Source organism: Dermacentor variabilis, chromosome 2 (genome assembly GCF_050947875.1).
Source record: "Dermacentor variabilis isolate Ectoservices chromosome 2, ASM5094787v1, whole genome shotgun sequence".
Lineage (NCBI taxonomy): Eukaryota > Metazoa > Arthropoda > Arachnida > Ixodida > Ixodidae > Dermacentor > Dermacentor variabilis.
Genome location: NC_134569.1, coordinates 170,952,874 through 170,959,122, shown reverse-complemented (window position 1 = coordinate 170,959,122; position 6,249 = coordinate 170,952,874). Strand labels below are relative to the sequence as shown.

Here is a 6,249-nt window from a genome sequence, read left to right as displayed (position 1 = left end):
TTGCTTTCTTTTTTGCAGGGAAGAACAACCTAGAGCAGACGTTATCAAATGAACACACAAAACAATCTTAAAGCCACTATTTGCCCAAACATTGCTTCAAGATTGAGAAAGACTTTAGACAAGTTATATCAACGTGACAGGAAAGTGGATTCAATACAGCATGTAATACTTAAGACAACCAATCAATGACATATTCGAGTAATGGAGTGAAATTCAATGAAACGAAAGTGTAGCCATGCCAGAAGAAAATTTTATGTTAAGATGAAATTAGGAAGTCTCTGGGTACAGATTGTAGTCTTACTGCAAACATTCATTCATCAGTCAGCAGGATATAAGCTAATGGCTGAGTATGACAGTAGTCATTTATTCTTTTATTCAGCAGTTATTGCACCATTATAAAATGATGACTACTGAAAACAATGGACTGAAAAGCCCATCCTACTGAAGTGATTGAAGAAAGGTAGCTTTGCATCACAGTAAACAAGCACATGCGAGATCATATGTTTACAAGCTACTCCAGTAGGCCCCAGCCTACCTGCGTCTCAGCTTCGCAGTCTTTTAAACAACAAAAGAACAGGCTCGGCATGTCCACCTCCAAGAACCATGTGCAAGGGTCTGTCTGCGTTCCTACCTGCACAAATTCAAAGCCACAGTGGGATTACCTTCTTGCTATTTCTCCTTTCAACTTCGTTTTTGCACTATGCAAGGCAACAGCAGCGTATCAATCACTTGTCCTATTTTACTCTAACACTGCAAGCACTACTGAAGAAATGTAGAGTAGAAACATGATCATGCATGGTTTACCACACTCGCTTCTGAGGAGTGGATATCAGTGTGAAGTGACCAGCGAAAATTGACATGAAAGTAAATGGCCATAGAGAGAGTGAGTGAACTTGAGTGCTAATGCAAGGGCCGGCAGTACAAGTTGAAATGAGTGTGCAACCTTTGTAACATTGGATGAAAACAAGAGGGAGGGGAGAAAAGAGTCGTTGGTCCTAAACAAAAGCTGGATGAGAAATGAAATAAGCATTTATGTAGCACTCACATGTACAGACATAATAGGAATCACTCCGGTATGTCCCTCAATATTCTTGTAATCTTTTCTACAGAGCCAGCATTGTAACATTTTTGTGTTTACCATCTGAGCGCAGGATAGGTAACCACATCGAACAACTCAACTCAAGCAAAGGGCGAATTTTGTCAGCTATTTAGTGAAAGGTGCCTTATTGGTTAAATAATGAACGCAACTTTCTAAGGCAGTTGGCATAAACACTAGTGAAGCTTATTTGTGTAGGGTGTGCACATGTAGGTATGGCATGGATGTGTGCATAAATGTACGAATACACACGCATGCATGCAACCCTCTTGCCATAATAAGCTGTGACCATGAAGACAATGGCGCACCCTTTCGCGTGGTCGGTGCTGCGACTGTGATTTTAACTTGAGAAACTTTGTGGCACGTTGGCAATACAAGCATCAATAAAATGCTTGTACTCCTCGTCGTAACACTGAAGCGAAATTTTCCTGAGTTCTCAGAAATGTTCTGGCATTTGCCTGATCTTTCCTGAAACACCGAATTTCCTGATAGGATTTTCCTGGTTGCTAGACATCTTAGAATTACTGCTATGAACAGCTGTTACAACATGTGTTGCATGGCCATAACAGGTATGCAATGGGAGTTGCTGCATATTCAAGTGCATGTTTCATCTACACCGAGGCTGTGACATTTATTTTTAGGGGCAGACCTTCTTTCAGAGACAGAGAATGGAGCTGGTTCTCAGCTCTTGTTTTGGTGAAAGCCACCCTGAAAATGTTCAACACACCGGTAGCTGTATGGCGTGTTAAAAAACATTCTTATTGCTGTAAGCAACATCCAAATATGTTCAGCTCCTGGTAACACCATAGGTAAACAACTGCCACTGTGATTTAGTTAGCACTAAAGATTGTTCCTATTTAAGTTGCAGGGTCAGCTGCTAGAAGTCTATAAAACTATCTTAGCTAGTAAGGTACTAGTAAGGCCAATTATTGAATACGCTAACATTGTATGGGACCCACACACTGTAACCAACCGTCATAAATTGGACAGAGTTCAACGACTCGCCTCCAGGTTCATATTTAATAAGTATCAGCGCGTGCACTCTCCTACTGAACTATGCAGACGCGCAAACCTCTCCGCTTTAGAACTAAGGACTAAGTTTGACCGGCTGAAATTTTTCTACCTAATTGTTCATAACCAGTTTAAACTTAATTTCACTGATTTCTGTATAATTTCACCAGATCAACGCTCCAGACACAAGCACAGTTTATACATACACCCGCCAGTTACACGGAATGATATATTCAAGTATAGTTTCTTTCCTAGGGCGATCAAGGAATGGAACGAATTACCCAATCCACTTGTCACATGTTCCTCTGTCAGTGCTTTTACTGCTGGTTTAGAGAATCTTATTTTTCCGGATATGACTGCATCATAGCATTTGTTTCTGATGCGCATATTACGAGTGTTTTGTCTTTGATCACTGCATGTCACTTTTTACAGATACTGCTATTGCATTATTCATTGTTCAACATGTACCGATATTTTGTATATGTGTTGTTGTATTTCTATCCACTCCTGTAATGGTCCATCCTTGGACTGACAGTATAAATAAACAAACAAACAAACAAGCTTATAAGATTATCTTGTCGAGGAACTCTTAAAATTTTTTTTTGTAATAAAGGCACACAAGGGCATCAAGGCATAAAGGTTGGCTTCTGTTTGTGGCAATAAACAGTTCTTAGTGAGTGTTTGTCTAACATTTTGTGTGTATCCGTTCAAGTTGTGAATATTGGACTCTACAATAGCAAACAGTTTTAAGTCCTAAAAACTTTGTAATCCGTCCAGATAGGGGGATACCTACACTTGTGTGCTCTGTAGTCGCAGCACCACATTCTTGGTCGTCAGGAACTGGCAACACACAGCTCCATGTGGGTTGTTTGTGCTGCTCACGTGACCGGAGCCTGCGTGATATTTTTAAGCAAAATGAGCTATGCACTAAAGAGATTGTACTTGTTCAGAATAAACAAGTCTATTCATACAAACATGTGTACATTGGCAAAGTTAACAGGTGGCATTTGTGTACCAGAAATGTAGCCGGAACAATGCTCCTAATGGGAGAAATTTTATATTGATGGCAAGAAGAGTTGTCCAGACCATATATAGTTACGATATTAGAATGTCACAATAACTACTGTATTAAAATAAAGGCAGCAGATGTTGAAAACCTGAATTTAGAGACCAGATAAGCTTGACTGTCACATGCAGTGAAAGCACAAGTATAAAACCAAAAGTATTATTAAGATTCTCTCCACTTAAGGAGGAGGGCATGTGCACATGCAAAACAAAACTTGTGCTGTACAGTAACCTTCCTTGCAGCGTGAAGGACTTGTTGCTTAAATACATCTTCCGATTCTAATTATCTGTTACTAGTTTTAAATAGTCTCCTTGGTTGAAACTGTATTTAGTTATGATTGCGACTAGTCATGATGTAATGCACAGAACAGATAAAAGGTGGTCTATTAAGGAAAGAGATAGGATAGCGAGAGAAGAGAAGCAGAAGACTAAGCGGAGAGACGAGGAAAGGAAATTCACAGGTATAGAGGGAACATTTAAGGTGCACGGTATGGATAGTTGCAGAAGAATGTCCTGCAGCAGACTTAAGGAAGCTGGTGATGGATCATTCCTGCTATACAAAGGAATAAATTTATTTATTTTACACTTACATTGAGCACTGTACTTAGCATTTACCTTTCATACCTGTGTGCAGCAGCAACATTAGTGGACCTGTACACACTTGGAAACAAGGTTGGTAGATAGGCTGGGCTTCTCTGATCGCCCGACTTTTCACCACTTACAAAGTGACTGCTGCAGATCCTGCTGTGTTTGGTAGGCTGCCACGGACTGCCATCTGTACTAAATGAACCAATACGCAAGAATGTCCATCATAACATGCATGAAATGCAAGCACACAGAATGTTACCAGGCATTGCACTCCTACACCGCAAGATACCTTAAGAAAGAATTGTAATTAGCAATGCGTGGCAACTCTGTTCAGACAATAGGAAACTAATGCCTACTCAAACATGACGCGAATTTTTCTGCCAAAATCTAACAGCAATAGCACATGCTGCAGATAACAGCAACCTTACATCTTTTCTAACGCATTTTCCAAGCAACCATAACATCGAAGATATTCGCGTGCGAAAATAATGAAGCTGTTAAAGAAGCATTTGTCTGTAATCATTCCGAAACAACACAGTGCGATTTAACTCCATTACAAATGAGGCGAGGTAACATCCTCGTATAAAAAAAAATAAACAGTTATCTACGAAGAAATTAGTAACGGTCAACAAGCGCAAAAGCACACATAGGATAGATCCAGAAACGTCAACTGCTCAACTGCTGGCGCGCCGATTTCAGAGGAAGCTTCAACTTGGGCCCAACTCCGGTGCCGCCTATTCAAATGCATGTAAAACGGAAAAATGCTTTTCCGAGATAACCCCTGGACCGAATTTATTGAAAGTTGCTGCACTTGAGAAAGTTAAGTTCTACTGATTGCTGGAAGCGGAATTTCGATTTAGGGGCTGAATTTTGTTTAAATAATTTCCAAAAATACGAAAGTTTGAAAAAAATAGAAGCACGAAGTTTACAAATTCATAACTCTGCATCAAAACAGACATCGCGGTTCTGTAAACGGCATCTATTTAGATCATTGAAAGCGGACAAATTCGATATGTCATTTGATATCTTACGTGAATTTGTTACATTGTGTACAAGGGTTCTGTAAAGCTCCATTTTCCAATTATTCAATTTTTTGAGATTCATATGTAACATAACAATTTTGTCCGCTTTAGATGTACTATTAGCTGCAATTCACAGAATTGTGGTATCATTGTGCATTGCCGAGTTACAGAGTTGTAAACTTGATAGTTTTGTTTTCTGAAAATGTTCCGATTTTCGCCACTTCTTCATAAAAAATTGACGACCTAAATGAAATATTCTAAAGCAACAGCCACTAGAATTAAAATTTTTTTTTAAATGCAACAAACCTCGCCAAATTTGGCGCAGGGGTTGCCGAGGAAAACGAATTCTCTTTTTACATGTATTTAGATAGGAGCATCCGAGCTAAAGCTTCTTAACGGGCCACATAAACCCAACAAAATCAGTGCTTGGAAGGAGGTTCAGCAGCTTTAACACACAACACGATGAGTTCGTGCATTTGTGTGCCTGAGCAAGAGCAACGCGGCAATGATGCGGCAAGCGGCATTCAGAACCTAAGCGGAACGCCTTTAACCAGCATGCTGCACTGCGGCCGAACCGAATCAAAACATGGGCACTTCGTGATAAACTTCGTCGCTTGCCCGTGTCAACATGACCGAATGCAGCACACACAGTGATGGCAGAACGAAAGCGTGAGAGCAAGAAGCAATCATTAACGCAGAAAATCAGGAAGGCGCTCACCTTTCACGCCGAACGGCGGCGATCCATTGTTTCCGTCGCTCCCGCTCATGAGGCCTCGCGGGGAATGAATAAAACCGTGTCGTCGGCGAGTTTTTGTGTTTGAGCAGCCCACCACACAGCAATTATTATTCGACATGCCTTGAAGTTTCGGCTACCACACAAGTGCGACGGACGTTGCTTATTTCACACCGAAAACGTGAACGAAGCCGAGACACACGAACGACGACGCAGACAACTACAGTGGTCGGCTGCTTGCTCTCCCGCGAGTTCTGAGCAAGGTCGCCACCAGTAGCGCTTGCGTCGGCGTGCACGCGGCCTATAGGTTGGTGATGTCAGGGCCTGGAGCCTCTGACTACGCTGTCTGCCATAGCCCAAGTGGCACGTCATAGAATTCGAGGCTGAGCAGTCAACATCACCACAATGATCAGCGCCAACGTTTCCATAAACTTACCAACCTTATAGGAAAACGCGTTCAAGTGCACGTCAGAATACCGCACAGCACCGTACACGGAGCACGGAGCGGTTCAACGGTTCAACGATTCGACTCAAGTCTAATTTTGCTCCCAGTAATTTTGCTTCCAATGGCGGCCGGACAGGCCGCCATTGGAACATGAACCTGGCAATGTTTAACGCTAGAACGTTATCTAGTGAGGCGAGTCTAGCAGTGCTTTTGGAGGAATTAGAGGGCAGTAAATGGGATATAATAGGGCTCAGTGAAGTTAGGAGGCCAAAAGAATTACATACAGTGC

At 41.6% G+C, this 6,249-nt stretch overlaps 1 long non-coding RNA gene across 1 annotated transcript; it reads right to left on the bottom strand.

Moving 5' to 3' along the window:
* Positions 1-580: 580 nt before the first annotated feature.
* On the bottom strand, positions 581-5,578 carry LOC142571064 (uncharacterized). Its single transcript, XR_012825744.1, has 4 exons — positions 5,501-5,578; positions 3,788-3,952; positions 2,901-3,000; positions 581-631 (listed from the first exon to the last, which is right to left on the bottom strand). It is a non-coding gene; the product is annotated as an uncharacterized LOC142571064 (long non-coding RNA).
* Between the last annotated feature and the right edge of the window lie 671 nt (positions 5,579-6,249).